At 37.1% G+C, this 18,042-nt stretch overlaps 1 long non-coding RNA gene across 4 annotated transcripts in view; it reads left to right on the top strand.

The window, feature by feature from the left end:
- LOC133759998 (uncharacterized) overlaps positions 1-18,042 on the top strand; it is a 163,811-nt gene that overhangs the window by 74,657 nt on the left and 71,112 nt on the right. For all 4 annotated transcript variants that reach the window (XR_009865947.1, XR_009865948.1, XR_009865950.1 and 1 more), the window contains one exon: positions 14,735-14,859. This is a non-coding gene — a long non-coding RNA (uncharacterized LOC133759998). The remainder of the gene's footprint in view (positions 1-14,734; positions 14,860-18,042) is intronic.

The raw sequence follows: 18,042 nt of genomic DNA, 5'->3' as shown, positions 1-18,042 counted from the left end.
GGACTAGAAATTGGTGCCGATATGGGATGCTGGCTCCGCAGGCGGAGGATTAACCAAGTGAGCCACGGAGCCAGCCCCGGGAACTTTTTTTTTTTTTTTTAATTATTTAAGTTATAAAGTTTCATGTATTTCATATATACAGATTTAGGAACATAATGATACTTCCCATCCTACCCTCCCTTGCACCCACACTCCAACCCTTCTTCCTCCTCCCTCTCCCATTCTCACTCTTAATTTTTACAAAAGTCTATTTTCAGTTTACATGATTGTATAGTTAACCCTACTCTAAGTAAAAAAGAGTCCAACAAATTTCATGAAGAAGAAAAAAAAAAAACAAAACACTGTTCTTCAATGGAAGAGACAAGTTGTAAATGATCATCAAGTCTCAAAACTTTTATAAAGCTCTACACATTTGATGCAGTAATTAAGGCACCACTTGGGATGCCTAGATCCCATATCAGAGTGCCTGGGTTTGAGTACAACTCCACTTTCAATTCCAACATTCCCGTGTCTTGGGAGGCAGCTGGTGATGGCATAAGTACTTTGGTCCCTGACACCCGTGTGGGAGATTCTAATTGAATTCCTGCCTGCTGACTTCAGCCTGCTCAGCCCCAACTGTTGCAGGCATCTGTGGAATGAACCAGTAGATGGAGGATCTGTCTCTGTCTCTGTCTCTGTCTCTCTGCCTTTCAAATGAAATGAAAATAAATAAACACAAAATAAATCGTTGTAGATTTTGGAAAGAATACTGAACTGAGATTTTGTGTGCAAGAAGCTTATGAAATACTTTTTAAAATGTGAGCAGGTATATAATGATTATTGGAATGTTCTGTTAAAAAGGAAATTAGCCTTTTCTAATGACTTTCTTTTATTCCCAAGGGACAGGAAGTGAGGAACATGAAAGAAGTTATTTAAGTCTCCTATCTTAGACTTTGAATTACAAAACTGACTTAATTATGTACACCTGAGAGAAGAATGCATGCTAGACACTGTCCCCAGAGTCCTAGAGTAATTTATCAAATTCTCTTTGAGTCCACTTAGTGAATCATAAAATCAATTTGGAGAATCACAACAAGTATTTTTTAAAAAAGGATTTATTTATTTATTTGAAAGAGTGAGAGAAAAGAGGCAACAAGAGTAAGAGAGAGAGAGAGAGAGAGAAAGCAAGCATGAAATTGTCTATCCACTGGTTCACTCCCCAAATGCCTGTATTAGCCAGGATGTGGCTAGGCTGAAACTAGGAGCCCAGAACTCCATCTTGTACACTACGCGGATGGCAGGGACACAAGGACTTGGGCCAACATCTGCTTCCTTCCCATGCATATTAGCAAAAAGCTGGATCAGAAGTGGAGACAGGACTTAATACTAGGCACTCCAATATGAGTTACAGGCATCCCAAATGGCAGCTTAACCCACTGCAACACAATACCTCCCTATACAACAGGAACTTTTTAAAATAGCGAATGAAGTGTGATAGAAAAGAATGGATTTATCTAATTATAACACATATAGCTGTATACATTTATGTATTTATTTTACCTGCATATAAATATGTAGATGTTATTGGGTCACAAAGAAACTGTATTTCTGATTGAAATTCAGATCATACAAGTTGGAGAGCTCAGTCTGTACTATGGAAATTTCTATATCACTCATTAAGATTGAATATCATTTATACATACACTGGGGTGTGCATTATGGCCCAGTGGGTTAAGCTGCTGCTTTGGATGCTGCATCTCATATCAGAGAGCCTGGAATTGAGTCCCATCTCTGCTTCCAATATCCAGCTTCCTGCTGATGTGTCCAGAAAGCAGCAGATGATGACCCATATACTTGAGTTCCTGCTTCCCACATGGGAAAACTTATTGGAGTTGCGGGTTCCAAGCTTCAGCCTGGCCCCCCTGGCTGTTGCAGGCATTTGGGGAGTAAAACAATTAATGGAAGATATTCTCTCTCTCTCTGTCTCTGTCTCTCTCCCCCGCCTCCCTCTCTCTCCCTCCCTCTACCTTTCAAATAAATAAATAAATCTTTAATAGCTGTTAGACATGGACTCAAGTTAAATTTTATGGCAAGAAGTAGGGAAGACAGGCCTCTCTGGAAAAAAAAAATTACAAATTCCCACAAACCGTGTTTTTGAAGGGAATAAAGCTAGAATAGTTGAGAAGACATTTGGAAAGAATTTACTGCCAGAGGAATGGAAGACATCTGAAGTCATGGAACACCAACAATGGTGAAATGGAAATAGTCTTCCGTTTGAGGCTATTTGAGTCTCACAAAATGTTGAGCACTGGAGCTGAATGTCTGGGTAGTTAGAATAAACTTCTGTTCACATCAAGTTTTAAAATACCAACCAGAGGGCTGAATGAAAGGTTTCTACACTGACTCTGACTGTAGACTTTGGAGCTGTAGACCCAGGGAATGTGGTTCATGGGGAGGAGCTGCTTTGAGTAAACTCTCCACTGTGATCTCAGCCTGGTGGAAACTGAAACCCCACCTGCAGCTGTTTCAACCATAAAATCTCATTGAACAAGAGAATAAAGGACAGTAGTTTTTCACTTCAGGTTAGAGAAGAGTCTGGGAAAAAAGTATATTTTAGCAACCCAAATTTATACTCTACCAACTAGATAACTACTGAAGACTTCATTGTCACTTTGTAGTCTTCCATTAATTAAATTTGGGCACTGTTTCACAAGATCTTTTGATATATCAATATTTTGGTTATCTGAGCAACCCTTTAATATGCTGCTTTATGATGGTCTATATTAGGATACAGAATTGAAAACTTCTAAGAGGAATCTGAACCTGCTGCAAGATAATAAAAGATAATTCTCAACAAATGAAAGCGTTTTACAGATAGTAGTCCAAGACTTCAAGGAAACATAAAGGTTGTTAACTGTGATCTGCTATAGTGAAGTTAAGCATTTGATGCAGACTAAATTTGGAGTTGTGAATTGTAAAGCCTTAAAAGCAGTAGTAAAAGCTATAGTGTGTCTGAATCTACAGAGAGTGGAGAAGCATCTAAGAGCCAAGTCTGAGTCTGCAACCTCAGGGTTCAACAGATAGATGCTAGTAATCTTATTTCAAAACATCAGAATGGCAAAAAGAGTAATAGTAAAGATGGCAACACTTGGAAAGCATGGACTAGCCATTTTCTCCGGTTTTCCATCACACTGGAAATTTCGTATACTTTCTTGCATCAGTTATGGTGAGGAGATTTCAAAATGGGTGATGCTGAACAGGCATTAGGCACAGTGGTTAAGATGTTGCTTGGGATGCCTGAATCTCAAATCTGAATGACCTGGTTTGAGTCTCAGCTCCACCTCCAAATCTAACTTCCTGCAAAAACAAAACAAAACAAAGTGAAATAAACAAACAAAAACCCAGAAAGCAGCAGGTGATGGATCAAATACTTGCTGCCCACATGAGAGACACAAATTGAGTCCCTGACTCCTGCATGGGCTCTGGGGTCAGACTGTCAGACTCAAAGCTTACATCTCAGCTTATTAGCTATGTGCTCTTGGACAACTTGCTTATCCCTCTGAGTTTCAATCTATTGCCTATAATCTGGAGACAGTAACACTGTCAGTCTGATGAACTATTTTTGATTACTAAATTTTTTGTATCAGGTTCTTTGGAACATAGGAAGAATGTATTAAATGTTAGATTTTTAAAAAAATTTATTCATTTGGAAGGCAGAGTTACAGAGATGACAGTTTGATCTGTTTCCATCTTTTGGTTCACTCTCCAGTGCCTGCGATGACAAGGACTGGATCAGGCCAAATCCAGGAGCCTGCAGCTCCATCTGGATTTCCCACGTGGATGACATGGGCCAAGTATTTGGTCTGTCTTCTGCTGTTTTCCCAGATCCACTAGCAGGGAGCTGGATCAGAAGTAGAACCACAATACCAGCCCTTAAATATTAGCTCTTTTGAATTTCCCTTATTAAAACATCTGTTTCCTCTCTTGATAACATGCATTTCACTTTTTAGGTTTATATTTTTGTATTTTATTTACTTCCACACATGTGATATTCTATTCAAACTGTATTTTGCTTCTGCCACTTCATAAACTTGTTTTCACCCTGTGTACCTGTAGACTTGTTTCCTCCACTATACACTGTTTCTCAAATTCTATTTCCAAAAAACTAACCCAGGTTTAGGTACTGTTTTCTTCTCTTCTGCTACTAGTTTTCTGCTTCATTAAAAATTTGGGGCACAAGGACAGCACTGTGCCATAGTGGGTAAAGCCACCGCCTGTGATGCCAGCATCCCATATGGGCACCAGTTCTAGTCCCAGCTCTTCCACTTGTGATCTAGCTCCCTGATAATGTGCTAGGAAAACAGTAAAAGATGGCCCAAGTCCTTGTCCCCCTCCTCAATGTGGGAGATCAGGAAAAAGCTCCTGGCTCCTGCCTTCAGCCTGGCCCAGACCTAGGCCATTGGGGCCATTTGGGGAGTGAACCAGTGGATGAAAGACTTCTTTCTCTGTCCCTCCCTCTCTGCCTTTCAAATAAATAAATCTTTTTTTTAAAAAAAATGGGGGCGCAATCCTACTTCTACCTTCATGATTGTCTGAAACTGAGAATCAAGTTCTACTTTATACTGTGTTCCCCATCCCAACTCTTGACACTGTATCTCAGCCTGCTCCTTTATCTGTGCATTCAGTTAACATATATATTGCTTGTTTTCTCTGTCAGACACTGTACAGTTCCTAGGGACTGTCACAGAGAGAAGAATTTCTATTTTCTATTGACACAGCTGCAAGTCTTTGCTTTGCATGATATGTTTCTTTTTCTTTTTTCTTTTCTTTCTTTTTTTTTTTACAGGCAGAATGGACAGTGAGAGAGAGAGACAGAGAGAAAGGTCTTCCTTTACCGTTGGTTCACCCTCCAATGGCCGCCACGGCCAGCGCGCTGCGGCCGGCGCACCACGCTGATCTGAAGCCAGGAGCCAGGTGCTTATCCTGGTCTCCCATGTGGGTGCAGAGCCCAAGCACTTGGGCCATCCTCCACTGCCTTCCCGGGCCATAGCAGAGAGCTGGCCAGGAAGAGGGGCAACCGGGACAGAATCCGGCACCTTGACCGGGACTAGAACCCGGTGTGCTGGCGCCGCAAGGCAGAAGATTAGCCTATTGAGCCGTGGCACTGGCTATGATATGTTTCTATTAGCCAATAAAGTTCCCCTTTTACATAAACCAGTATCTTAGTCTATTCAGGTTTCTATAACAAAATACCACAGATTTGATAACTTATAAGAAGTAGAAACTTTTTCTTACAGTTCTGAATACTGGGAAGTTCAAAATCAAGGCACCAGCAGATCTGATTTCTGATGAGAGCCAATATCTTGGTTTATATGTGGTGCCTTCTTGTTGGGTCCTCAAATAATGGAAAGGGACAAGGCAGGTCACGGAGTAATCTTTTACTGGGACATTAATCCCATTAATGAGAACCTCACCCTTGTGACCTAATCAGTTCCTAAAGGCCTACCTCCTAGTACCATAATTGGGGATTAGGCTTCTTTCTTTTTGTTTTATTTATTTATTTGACAGGTAGAGTTATAGACAGTGAGAGAGAGAGAGAGAGAAAGGTCTTCCTTCTGTTGGTTCACTCCCCAAATGGCTGCCATGGCCGGTGCTGCGCCGATCTGAAGCCAGGAGCCAGGTGCTTCTTCCTGGTCTCCCATGTGGGTGCAGGGGCCCAAACACTTGGATCATCCTCCACTGCTCTCCCGGGCCACAGCAGAGAGCTGGACTGGAAGAGTAGCAACTGGGACTAGAACCCGGATGCCGGCGCCGCAGACAGAGGATTAACCAAGTGAGCCATGGCGCCAGCCCCTAGGCTTCTTTCAATATTTGAACTAAGTGAACACCCAAACATTCAAACCATAGCAACCAATTTGAGCTGTTTCTTTGACTTGCAACCCCAAGTATTCTGAAACATTTCATCGTATATTCATTTTCCCATCTGTATTAGGATTCTGTTCTGTACATCTCTTGTGCTCCATTGGTCTATCCTTTTTTTTTTTTTTTAATATTTATTTATTTATTTGAAAGGCAGAGTTAGAGAGAAGCAGAGGCAGACAGAGAGAGGGGTCTTCCCTTAACAGATTCAATCACAAATGGCCACAATGGCCGGAGCAGGGCTGATCTGAAGCCAGAAGCCTGGAGCTTCTTCCTGGTCTCCCACATGGGTGCAGTGGCCCAAGGACTTAGGACATCCTATACTGCTTTCCCAGCCATTAGCGGAGAGCTGGATCAGAAGTGGAGCAGTGGGTACTCAAACCGGCACCTGTATGGGATATTGTCACTGCAGGTGGCAGTTTTACATGCTATGCCACAGTGCCAGCCCTGATCTATCAATCCTTATAGCGCTTGAACTGCACTGTTTCATTACTATTACCAGCAGATCTTTATAATACATTTTAATATGATAGGAAGATATTTAAATACTAATTCTTTCCAAATGAACTTTTAATTAAGAACAGTATGGTTTTTATAGGAGCAAATATTAATTTTATGCATTAATGAAGAATTGAATCTTTATCATATTGAATCTGATAATACAAGAGAAGCATTTATTTCCATTTATTCAAATCATTCTGTATAATACTTAAGTGATTTTTAATGTTCATTCTTAGAATTATATTGATTTATTCTTAAGTAAAGTTTTTACTTTGTAACAGTTACTGGTTATTATTTGTGTAAGTGAATTATTTTGATTTTATAATACATTGTCTTAAGAATTCTTGTTTTGGGGGCCGGTGCTGTGACTCACTTAGCTAATCCTCTGCCTGTGGTGCCGGCATCCCATATGGGCACTGGGTTCTAGTTCAGTTGCTCCTCTTCCACTCCAGCTCTCTGCTGTGGCCCAGGAAGGCAGTGGAGGATGGCCCAAGTGCTTGGGCGCCTGCACCCGCATGGGAGACCAGGAAGAAGCGCCTGGCTCCTGGCTTCGGATTGGCACAGCACGCCGGCCATGGCGGCAACTTGGGGAGTGAACCAACAGGAGGAAGACCTTTTTCTCTGTCTCTCCCACTAACTCCACCTGTCAAATAAAAAAAATTTAAAAAAAAGAATTCTTGTTTTAATTTTTTATTTCATTTCTAAGCCTTCAAACTGTCAATTACTAAAATAGTAAGAATTTTACATGCCACTTCATTTTTAAATCATATTAATTGTAATTTTCAAACAATTTAAAGCAGTAGTTGTAATAATCAAGTAACTCTTGACTTTAATAATGAACGATAGTAATGTTGCACCATTAAGAATAATGCTTCTGTTTCAAAAAAGTTACATATGGATGTTCACTTTTTTAAGTGCTTTTTTGTGTTATATGGAAATCTTTATTTATTTGACCCCTTAATACATGAATTATATTTGATACAATACTGAATGTTTTTCTTCTTTATATTTATGGAGTAAGTCCCTCTTAGTTTTGCTGTCTCTTTCTTTAACAGTCTTTTTATTGAGATTTATTTATTTGAAAGGCAGAGTTACAGAAAGAGAGGGAGAAGGATCTTTAATCTGCTGGTTCATTACCCAAGTAGACATATCTGGGTCTGCAATGGAGGCACAGGGTCCCCAGGTGCTGCTCTCTAAGGCACATTAGCTGCACATTAGTGGAGTAATCAGCATTCGAACCATTGCCAATATGGATGCCAGCACTGCAGGAGGAAGCTTAATCCACTGTCACATCTCCAACCCCTCTTTAACACCTGCTTAATCTTTATTTAAAATCTTGGCATTTGAAGTAGTAAGGCATAAAGACTTTTAATTTCATGCTGGATTTTTTAATATTTATTTATTTATTTGAAAGGCAAAGTTACAAGAGAGAGAGAGAGAGAGAGAAAGAGAGATCTTCCATGCACTAGTTCACTACCCAAATGGCTGCAACTTCCAGGAGCAGGGTAAGGATGAAGCCTGGAGCCTGGAACTCTAGCTGAATTTCCCACATATATGGTTGGGATCTAAGCACTAGGACCATCTTCTGCTATGCTCAATCGGACTTGCCCCAAATGGTGGAGTTAGAAATGTGCCAAGGATTCCAATACAATCCCATCAAGGTAGCATGTACCAATGCCATCTCACTAGTCCAAGTGATCATCTTCAGTTCACAATTGATCACACTGATAGGTCTAAGAGTCAAAGGGATCACACAAACAAGACAAGTGTCTGCTAATACTAACTGATAGAATCAAAAAGGGAGAGAATGATCCAACATGGGGAGCAGGAGACACAGAAGACCCATAGAATGGCAGATGTCCTAAATAGCACTCTGGCCTCAGAATCAGCCCTTAAGGCATTTGGATATGGCTTAAGAGCCCATAAGAGTATTTTAGGCATGGAAAGCCAAGACACTCTGGAAAAAAAAAAAAAAAGAAGAAGAAGAAGAAGACCTAAATGAAAGATCTCTGCGAGTGAGATCCCAGTGGAAAGAACGGGGCCATCAAAGAAGGAGGTACCTTTCTCTGAAGGGAGGAGAGAACTTCCACTTTGACTATGACCCTATCGGAATAAGATCGAAGTCGGCGAACCCTAAAGGCTTCCATAGCCTTGGCAACTCATGACTAGAACCTAGGGAGATTACTGATGCCATAAACAAGAGTGTCAAATTGTTAAGTCAACAATAGGAGTCACTGTGTACTTTCGTCTCATGTGGGATCTGTCCCTAATGTTTTGTCCAATGTGAAGTAATGCTATAACTAGTACTGAAACAGTATTTTTACACTTTGTGTTTCTGTGTGGCTTCAAACTGATGAAATCCTTACTTAGTATATACTGAATCGATCTTCTGTATATAAAGATAATTGAAAATAAAAAAAAAACTTGGTTTTAAATTGGACATTGCATAGAAAATTAATCAATTTTTTAAAAATATCATGTAGGATCTCTGTCCTTAATGTGATGTACATTGTGGTTTAATGCTATAACTAGTACTCAAACAGTATTTTTCACTTTGTGTTACTATGTGGGGGCAAACTGTTGAAATCTTTACTTAATATATACTAAACTGATCTGTATATAAAGAGAATTGAAAATGAATCTTGATGTGAATGGAAGGGGAGAGGGAGTGGGAAAGGGGAGGGTTGTGGGTGGGAGGGAAGTTATGGGGGGGGATCCATTGTAATCCATAAACTGTACTTTGGAAATTTATATTTAGTAAATAAAAGTTAAAAAAAAAAACAGGGAGCTTGATGGAAGTGGAAGAGCTGAGACTAAATCTGCGTTCATATGTCATGCTGGCTTACAGGCAGTGGTTTAACACTCAATGCTGGCACCTCATGCTGGATTTTTATAAAATAATTTGGAAATTTTTTTCTTTATGCTGTAAAATAATTAACCAAAGAAAATTAATTCTTTCTTCAAATAAATATACTTTAAGAAAATATTACAAGAGCTTTTTCTTCACTTTTAAGAAAAATAAAACAAAAACACTATTCTGCATTACAAACCCTCAGACCGCAACCAGTTTTCCAAAATATAGCTGAAAGGTAAACCTGTATAACAGTAATAAAATATTTGATTTGATGTTTAGAACAGTAATTTCTGATCTCTAAGCAACTGATGTAGTTGTTAATCATTAATTGTTTTGTATGCAGAAATGTCTTCTCTTACGTTTAAAATATTTTCTCAAATCACTAAATTCTCCTCAATGTTTCAATAGTTTTTCAAAAACTGGGATATTAGCTGCACCATGCCAGTCAAAACAAACTTGCATTGAAAGCATGTCGAGGACAAGACACAATTACAGGGTCACACTAAGTCTGACACTGGGATGCTGCTGTCAGCACCAATCTTACCTATGCATTCTGACAATTTGGCAATTGTATTTGAGACTCACATGTTCACCTTCACATCATTTACATAAAATGTTTTACAGAATTTTGGTGATGGAATATACATTTTCCTATAATATCATTGACCAAAATATTTGTATTGATAAGTAAAGATATTATCTAAAAGTTGCATGTTAACAAATAAGAGGTTTTCTATTGAGAAAACTTTAAAAATATTACTTATTTGTTTAATTTATTTAAAAGAGAGAGAGAGAGAGAGAGGAGGGACCTTAAATACCTTCAGCAGATAAGGAAGGTCTGGGTCAAGACATAGCCAAGATTCTAGGATTCAATCTGGATCTCCCACATGGGTATCAGGGACCTAAGCACTTGAACCATCACCTGCTGCCTCCTATGACCATATTCACAGGAAGCTGGAATCAGGATAGAGCTAGGACCTATACCCAGGCACTATAATATGGAATGCAAGCATCCCAAGCAGAGTCAACTACTGGGTCATACACCCACCTAGAAAACATTTCTTTTGGAAAACAGAACATTTTCAATTTTTGGGGAAACCTATTTATAATTTTCATGTCTTTCAAAAATTTCTACTGGGAGTTGGTGCTGTGGCATATGAGGTTATGCCTCTGTCTGTAGTGTTAGCATCAATTTGGACACTTTGGAATCCTAGCTTCTCCACTTCCAATGCAGCTTCTTGTAATGTGCCTGGGAAAGCAGCAGAAGATGGCCAAGTGATTGGGCCCCTACCCCCAAAAGGGAGACCTGGAAGAAGCTCCTGACTCCTGGCTTTGGCCTTTGCAGCCATTTGAGGAGTGACCCAGTGGATGGAAGATCTCTTCTGTTTTCTTCTCTCTGTCCTTCTCTCTACATAGATCTGACTTTTAAATAAATAAATAAATCTTAATAAAAAATTCCTATTAGAATACCTATTTATTTTTTGTTTATTTATTACTTTTCCTAAAGAATTTTCATATTTACTTTTCTTTGTAATACCACAAATTTTGGACTCTTTATTATTAATGTAAAATTGGTTAAGATATTTTGTACATTCATGTGTTGATACATAAAATTTTCAGTATACCATACATGTGAGCAGGAACTTCAAAAATTTCATAGAAAATGGAATTAAAAGATAACTTTATTTTGGTATAAACATTTTTGAAATCCATGTGAATGAAGAATATACATAAAGTCTACAGAACTGTATTATGAAGAAAATATATATTAATTAAAACATTTTGCAGGAAAATCAGTATCTTTTACTTTTATTTTCCAAGAACATTTTGAAATACCCTCATATTGGCCAGCACTGCGGCTCAATAGGCTAATCCTCTGCCTGCAGCGCCGGCACTCCGGTTCTAGTCCCGGTTGGGGCGCCAGATTCTGTCCTGGTTGCCCCTCTTCCAGGCCAGCTCTCTGCTGTGGCCCGGGAAGGCAGTGGAGGATGGCCCAAGTGCTTGGGCCCTGCACCCGCATGGGAGACCAGGAGAAGCACCTGGCTCCTTGCTTCGGATCAGCGTGGTGCGCCGGCTGCAGCGCGCCGGCCACGGCGGCTGTTGGAGGGTGAATGAACAGTAAAGGAAGACCTTTCTCTCTGTCTCTCTCTCTCTCACTATCCACTCTGCCTGTAAAAAAAAAAAAAAAAACCCTCCTATTAATTTTCTAATAACAAAAATTTCTACTTAATATTTTAATGTTATAAGAAATGCTTAAGTGTTAGGAGTAAAATGACAAACACCATATAGAATCTTTACATATAAGGTAGTTGTAGTCAAAAGCAATAGAAGCCAAGAAGAAATTCAAATGTATTGAGAGAATATTGTTGACTTGTGGAATCTAAGACCTTAGGAAAAGTTGACACCAAGACACCTATAGAACTCTTACTTCAGAGAAACCATGACTAGTTTTTGGCGCTGGAACTATAATATGGTCCATCTCAAAATACTTCTCTGCTCCTCTATGTATTAATTCACAGCTCTAAATTTCTACATGGAGAATCTGAACTAGCAGATCAGTTTTCCATTATTGCTTTGATATTTGATGGTAACTGAAAAAGGTCTTCTGGAAAGTGTGAAAACCATAGGATTTTTCCTGTACATCAATGACAGAGTAAAGGGAGTTTTCATCTGAATTGAAGTTCTATGTAATTATTATGTTATAATCCTAATCTTTCTAGAACCTATTGGTATGTTCACTGTTCCCAATAGTAAGCAAAATTATTTTTAAGATTTACATTAGTTAATTATTTAATTCTATACTTGGCAACAGGCCTTTCAAACAAATATCCTACTTTAACAATTTGTTAAATCTTAAAAAGATGAATTAGAATAATGCAAGGGGCTGGCTCTGTGGTGTAGCGGGTAAAGACACAACCTACAATGCCAGTATCCCATATGGGTGCCGGTTCGAGACCCAGCTGCTCCACTTCCCATCCAATCCTCTGCTATGGCCTGGGAAAGCAGTAGAAGATGGCCCAAGTCCTTGGGCCCCTGCACCCACATGGGAGACCTAGAAGAAGCTCCTTGTTCCTGGCTTTAGATTGGCACAGCTCCGGCCATTGATGCCAATTAGGGAGTGAACCAGCAGATGGAAGACCTCTTTCTCCCTCTCTCTCTCTCTGCCTTTCCTTCTTTTTCTGTGTACTCTTTCAAATAAATAAATAAATCATTTAAAAAAAAGAATAATGCAAAATCTGCCACCAGAATTTTTTCACAATATGTGCTTAAAAAACAGAATTGATTATAAGTGAAAAAATTAATTTTAAGTCAACATATAAAATATTTAAAAAACTATTGTTTAAGTTATGTTGAAAATTTTACTTTGTAGAAGTGTATCCTAAAACTGCATTGTCACCATCAACCAAAATCTTTATTTCTTGTAGTTAAAAATTAGGGAGCAGGAGATGGGGGGGTGCAGGTGGGAGGGAAATTATGGGGGGGAGGGGAAAGCCATTGTAATCCATAAACTGTACTTTGGAAATTTATATTTAGTAAATAAAAAAAAATATATAGCACTTTACATTGATCAGTTATTATTAGAGTGGAAAACAGCCTTAATTACTTGGTAATGGTAGCAGCTTCTTATATACCTTGCATGCATACAAACACACATAATGCAGTTTCTTACTAATCTCAATTGAAGGTGAATTTCTATTTTGTGTGGCCAGTGTCCAATCTGGTGACCACAGGAATAATCTGCTACTGTACATGATGTCAAATTGTGAAAATCTGACTGATATTTTTAATAATACATTTCTAATATAATTTTAGTCTATGGCCATACCACCCTGAATGCGCCTGATCTCATCTAATATAATTTTAATTACATAATAAAAACCCAGATTTATGATTATATTCCAGTAATTCATTCTATGATAATATTTAACTTTGAGACAACTACTGATTTTAATTGTAAAGCATTCATAGTTCACAAGAAAGTATTCCAGTGTACCTCTGTAATAGAATATCTATAAATATTGGTTATAGCAAAGAACAAGATGAGTTGAATTCCTTCTGGAAAAATAGTCATCTTCCATGGGGAGGAGTCTTTCCTTGACTCAGGAGATGCTTTAGGATATACATATATGGAATAATGGGAAATGAAGAAAGCTTCCAAGTTAAATTACCTATTCATTAATTATAGTGAGTACTTGGAATGTTTGAGGTAGAAGTTAAATTTACTTAGCATTGGAATCTGCATATAACATTTGACACTTTGACTTCTGATGAACAGATTCATGATATCTTATGTATAATTATTTTTATTGGTAATAATAATACCCACAACATATATAATGCCTTTTTTAAAAAATGGCACAAAATGCTGTATATAAGGAGCTTACCATAAATCCCAATTTCCTTGGCTGTGAACAGTTCAGCTATTTTGTATATTTTATATATTAACGGAGGCCTGCTGTTTTCATCTTAATGACTATATATCTGTAGTTCCTGAAATCATCTCATTACTTATAATAATATACTTCCTAATGTCAGCTATGAAAAATCTTTTTTATATCCTTGTAGTTTTATATCTTTATAGCATTTAAGATCTTAAGTTTCCAAATTGAAAGAAGGAGTAGTAAATGAAAATGCACAGTACTTTTTAGCCTGGCCCAAGAGTTACAGGGGACAGCATGGACCACCTGTGGAAACTCATTATGAAACTTACTTCTTCACAATTTACTCTTTCTAGTAGTTTTCTGGAAATTTTAATCAGTTCCACATTTCCTACTTATTTTCAGGAATAACTCTCATGGACCAATCTGCTGAGTAATAGAATTGTTTTCTTTATTTTTCAGAAAATGACTATTTTACTGAAGGAAATCATATATTCATTAAGGTTTATTTATGATAGTTCTTTTTTTCTTTCTCTGAATTACAAACCACAATCAACTGCCTTTACTTTAAAATTTCTTAGCAGTAGAAATTTATTTAATAATATTTTGGGACATTTATTATATTAGTTGGAATATTTTAAATTGAATTGACACAAATTTAAACTAAAGTGATAATATGAATTTTTTTTAAAGATTTTATTTATTTATTTGACAGATAAAGTTACAGACAGTGAGAAAGAGAGACAGAGAGAGAAAAAGGTCTTCCTTCCGTTAGTTCATTCCCCAAATGGCTGCAATGGCCGGCGCTGCACTGATCGGAAGCCAGGAGACAGGTGCTTCCTCCTGGTCTCCCATGCAGGTGCAGGGGCCTAAGCACTTGGGTCATCTTCTACTGCTATTCCAGGCCACAGCAGAGAGCTGGACTGGAAGAGGAGCAACCAGGACTAGAACCAGCACCCATGTGGGATGCTGGTGCTGCAGGCGGAGGATTAACCTAGTGCGCCATGGCACTGCCAGCTCCAGTGATAAAATGAATTTTAAAGAAGGAGTCTCACTATCTTTAGTTCCATATGCATAATAATAAACCAATTATTATTTCCAGGAGTATTGGTACTATGATGACTCAGAATGGCCTGTTTGTCAAACAGATGATAGAAGGAGAGACTGAAGACTTAAATATAAGAAAAAAGAGAAAACTACTAAGTCTGGAGTGTTGTTCCCTTGAAGGTATGACTTTATCTTGTATTTATTTATTTTTTTTACTTCTGCTTTATATTCTGATCATGAAAGAGGATCTGGCTTAAAAGTAATGCTCAGTGAATATTTGTTGAATGAATGAATGAATAAGCAGACAATATTATTCTCTAAAATGGACACTGTATACCATGCACAATTGTAGGATTTACTGCTCTTTTCCAGGGACATGTATCACTTTTCTGTGATAAATGATAACCTAAAGCGTTATTACATATTGATTCAGTTTTGTATAATACTAATTACTGTAAGTTGAACAGTTCCATGGTTCTTCAGTATATACAGTATTGTTTTTTTCCTAATTGCACTGGAAATTCTTTGAAAACAAGGAAAATAGTGTCTACTTATTTGGAGTCCAAATATAGAAAGTAAATATTAGTCTCGTTGAATCACATTTGAATAAAGGGGTGCTGAAGATGAGAATAAATGACCAAATAGAGAGTTAATTTGGTGGATTCAGTTCCAGGCTTGGTGAGTGAAGCTGTATTTTTGTGTAATCTGATATATTACTTTCTGATAGTTAAATTAACTTCTTCATAAAATCTGTTTATTTTTCTTTGTGAGTTATTTCTTCCCTGAGGATTGAAGGTATAACATTAAATTTTTGTAATTCAGTTCCAAAAATTAAGAAAACTTAAACTTTATTTTATTGATGATTTATTCATTTGGGATTAAATATTTAGATGATAACATCATATGATTTAAAGATGCAAATTTTCAAAATTTTTTGTCCACATCCATGTTATTAGAGATAGATGAACTATAAACTATTGTACATGTTTTCCTTTTTCCATACTTTCTCTAAATTTTAAACTCCTTTCAAGGAAATCAGTATTCAAGTAACATCTGACTTCTACTTATGATATATTCATGAATTTATTACATATGTGGAGATTCAGTTTTAGATGAATTTCTTCATTCAACCTTTTTGTGATTCAATAATGTTTTCTATTAATATTTTAATATTCTACTTTTTGGAATATTTTGAGGTGCTAAGACACTTATCACTAATGAATCATAATATTATATATTATTAAGTATAATATTAAATGGCTATTTTTATATATACTATAGGCTACTTTAATTAAATATTTCCTTAATAGTATGAATATTTTATCCTTGAAAAAATTAAACAACATGTCTATAAATGGAAATTGGAATCCTTGGGAGGGAGGCCTTTGGCAAGGCAGTTATTTTGTACAAACAACCAAATCTGTGGGAGGGGACCACACGAAGCCTACATCCCCTTTTGAATCCTCAGTAGCATCCTCCAGGGAAAGTCACTGACTGAAGCTTGTTTAAATGGCAGCAGGGGTGCATAGTAACACTGCTCCTCAAAGGAAGCATCACCTTATCTGACCCAGTCTTGGAGTTTAAATAGGCGCCTGCTGCAGCCAGTTGACAATAATGTCTCCAAACATTTCCATTTTTCAGAATTCAGGAGCCATTTGAGGACATTTTGTCAGTTTCATAGATCTTCACAGGATACCTTTTGCTGAAAACTTAAGATGAACTTGGTCTTTTGCTGTGCTTTAGCCTCTTTCAATGTATAATATAAGGATTTATAAAGATCTGTGATATATTAGTTCTTGTGATTCATGTCAGTTACTCTAATGATGATATCTAACAATGATTGTTACCTACCTGAGTCATTAAGAAGGGAAAAAGGCATCATCTTTTGGATTTGCAGTAAGTATTAAATGGACTGTTCTTTTCTCTTCATCTTTAACGGGAATTCATTGCTTCTCCCTTGGAAGTTCTTAATTTAGAGAAATATAAAGTCCTATTTGGGAAGAAGGCCATTATGTCATTCAAAATCTAGGGAACAATGACTTTTTCTGTTTGTGGGAATCATACCCTTGGAGAAGTGTTCCAAATGTAAAGAGCAATGAAGAACATTGTATTGGTTTTGATTATACGGCATGTTTAGTTATAATTCCACTTATCTCTTGCCCAAAAGATCACTAGTTAAGCATATACTACTTGTTGCCAGAGTCAACAGTCTTATTTTTCTTTCCATTCTGTGAGGAGAACTTCAAATGTTATTATTTATGAGGTCTTTACTGCAGCCTGTTGGTTTGGACTAAACATGCATTATTCCATGTCCTATTAGAAATCTCAACTTGGAAAGGTCAACTGTTAGGTTTATCGCAATGTTTATGGAGGTGGTGATTATTTACCTAGCACTGCAGAGTAACTGAGAATTTTTTAATTCATAAATTATAACATATTGTCATTACCATCATCAACAATTTAACATCAATATGATCTAATCAAGGTTTTTTCCCATGGTTTTTTAATGCACACTTCTGAATATGAAAGCATCCCAATGGTCTTCCAAAGAAAGTATTATCTATACATGCATGGATTATAATATTTATTTCCCACTTTTATTCATTCTTGTTTAAAACATTTGTTAGTGTCATATAGAAAGTAGTTTTCTAGCTGGTAAACAAGGCAGCAAATGTAAACATATTTTTTAAAGAAAGGAAGGAAAGGAAACTTGTGATTGAATTACAAATGTCTCATCTATATTAGACATTCTTTACAAATTCTTGATTTCTAATTCCATGAGTCTAAGATAGTATAACTTTCTCTTATTTATTATTATTCGGTGTGAACCAGTTTACAAAGAATAAAGACACAAGGCAGAGAAATACACTGACTATTCTCACTTACAACAACAACTGCAAGTTCAGGAGTTTTGCAAATCTAAGTTCAGTTTTGGCATTTCATTGAAAAATGTCACAAGACTCACTCTTATTTTGCTCATGGCTATATTTATTTACACTTAACCAAAGAGATTCATAGGGCGGTGTCTAGAAGGGATCCCAAAGTGCAGCTTCTGCTTGTCCCCTCGCTGTGGTGTATGGATGGTATTACCTCCTTTTTACTACTATGTATGATAATATACACAGAATATTGCCAACTAAAGAAGCTAGTTTGTCTAGGCAACATGGAATTAACAAAAAAAATGAGAACAGATAAATGGAAAATAAAGACTGTTAGGTGTAGGCCATTAGAATATAAGATGGTATCATTTTATGGAATTCTTTAATAAATTCATAAGTAGGCAATGTTATCTTATTTATAAGTAGAAAGAATACTTCACACACTCATATGGAATTAGTATTAGGAAACCTAAGGGAAAGAATA

The sequence above is a fragment of the Lepus europaeus genome, chromosome 5 (assembly GCF_033115175.1).
Source record: "Lepus europaeus isolate LE1 chromosome 5, mLepTim1.pri, whole genome shotgun sequence".
In the NCBI taxonomy this organism is placed as follows: Eukaryota; Metazoa; Chordata; class Mammalia; order Lagomorpha; family Leporidae; genus Lepus; species Lepus europaeus.
This window is presented reverse-complemented; position numbering and strand designations above follow the sequence as displayed.